We start from the raw sequence: 2,638 nt of genomic DNA on the forward strand, positions 1-2,638 counted from the left end.
CTAAAACATGCAGCACTAATATATAACATGCATCAATAAAACTAGAATTTGACTCACACAATTGTACGGATATTATTTCCAGTTGATTAAATTTAAAAATAATTATTTATTCAAAAAATATTTAAGAATGACTATGTTTTTAAAAATTATATGGTATTATTTGCTCATAACTCATTTGTCATTTGATAAATTGTTAGAAAGAAAATTTTAGCATAATATAACTCAGTTGTCATTTGCTAAATTTATTATTTTTATTTATATTTTTTATTATTTAATTATAATATTTTCATTTTATATTTGAAAGATAAATGAATTTTCTTTCAAACAATATTTTTGTAAATGTATTTTTTTAAAAATAATCAATTAAAATTGTTATTATCATTGAATATCATTATTTTTGACATAATTTGAGTTTTCGTTTACATCAAAACTTATCATATTTTAGGATAATTTTAATTTAAAATGTAATTTTCATATTTTCCAAACAAATTCTAAAAATATTTTTTAAATATTTTGTTATAATTGTTAAAAAAATATTGAGTTGCATTTCAAATAAAAAAGTAAAGATATTAAAAATATTCTAATTAAAATATGTAAAATTTAATATAGTTTTAAGAAAATGGTCAAAATAAAAAAAATTACAAATAAAATAATCATGATTTTTGTTAACTGGACGGATCATTATTTATATGATATCGCACACGAAAGAAAAAATTCTGTTTTTAAAATTATCTAATTAACTCTATACTCATTTTTTTATATTTTTTATATGATATCACACATTCGTAAAAAAATAGATAGTTTAAGATGCAAAAAAAAAAATTTACTTAATGAATATAATATGAACGAATATTACAAATACATCATTTAAAAGAATAAATAATTAAAAACTGAAAATTTATATCCGCGCTAGCGCGGATCAGGGTCTAGTTGAATATGAAATTTGAAGTGATTTGATTTTAGTGAGTTTTTAGATGATTTAAAAAGAATATTAGAATTTGGTGTGATTTTTGTTAAATAACTCTAGAATTTCATCTAAAACCATGAGATTTGGATTTTTATTTTTATAACTAAGCAATCTCTCTCAAATACCCTAAAAATATTTAAAGCATTCTAAAATCTCTGACTTAAATTTTGTTCAATAACAGTGGATTTCAGAGCGTTTATTAAAATGACAGGTTCAATAACACTGGATTTGGAAGTATTTTTTAAAATCCTCATTTGAATAATACTAGATTTGTCATTTTAATACAAATCATCTGAAACTCTCAGTTGAATATACCCTCTAAAACCATCTAAACAAAAATCAATAACAAATCAGGTGGTGATGCAATGAAATATTATTAACATCTAAATATTATAAAGATGTTGTAAATAGAGAGTTTTAAAGTCTGAATATTTTTCTGTTATTATTAATGATCAAAGGAGTTCCTTTATATAAGGATTACAAGATGAAGATAAATGAAAAGTATCCAAAAACCTAAACTCACTAGGATTAGGAAAACTACTAATACATAATAATGGAAAGATTACATCTACTAGGAAAAGGAAAGGGTTTCATTTTCTCCAAGCTTTGTGGCCGTCTTTCTCTCTCCTAAAGTCGGCTCTCTCTCTCCTCTCTCTAGGTTTCGGCCATCTCTCCATCTTCTAGGTATTGGGCCGGTCTTGGACCGGGTCTGGTTAATGGCAATCCACTCCATGATTTATAACACTCCTCCTTGGATGCCATAACCATACAGGATCTGTAGTACGCTTCATGTTGCCTCATTAAAACCTTATCAGGAAAACCCAGTGGGACAAAACCATGATTAAGGAAAAAGAGTACAACACGCACTACTCCCCCTGATGTGAACCTCAATGTAGGTTCTACATTCTATGCATCTTGGTGCGTGATCTTTCTTGTATATGTAGGAAGGGAGTAATCGGCCAAGTTCATTACTAAGCCGTATCTAGACCACTTCGACCTCTTAGGTCGTTTCTCATGTCTTTTGACATTGAGTGTCCCGGTAAAGCATGTGTGCTAAACAATGTGAACCATATTGTTCTCGGGGGATCACTATTGGGTCTTTGCAAATCGTGTTTGCATGTGTCCATAGTCTAAACTTGATCGTCTACTGTTAACTCTTTACTTTGATCGGATAAACTAAGTACTTATGGACAATGTACTAGACGTGGTTATCATGAACCTGTGTCTCGATCTGGCCGATCCATGTATGGATCATAGACCTCTTCTATACATGTCCACTACTTGTCTCATGAGTGTTCAAGATCAATGATCATTGCTGTGAGTTTACAATCTCTTATTATGGCTTTGCGGTCGAACACTCTCATGGATGTGGACATCGATTTCTTTGCCTTAGGTAATACCATATCTATCTCGGACATTGTAGTCCTTTATCCATCTCTTGATGGTGTCTCATGACCTCTGTTGATGTGGATTATATCACACTGAAATATATATCATTAGGTCATAGATCTCGGCTCTCACAAGCTTATGAACTACAATACATTTGTATCCGGTTGATCTTTTGTCTCTACTAGCCCGTGATCAAGAAGAAGGGCTAGACGCCTTTTAGTATTAAAAGCCGGACGCGTCTAGTAGAAGAGCCAGACGTTCTTTGCTGAAGAGCCGGACGCC

This window comes from Brassica oleracea, chromosome C9, assembly GCF_000695525.1.
Source record: "Brassica oleracea var. oleracea cultivar TO1000 chromosome C9, BOL, whole genome shotgun sequence".
NCBI lineage: Eukaryota > Viridiplantae > Streptophyta > Magnoliopsida > Brassicales > Brassicaceae > Brassica > Brassica oleracea.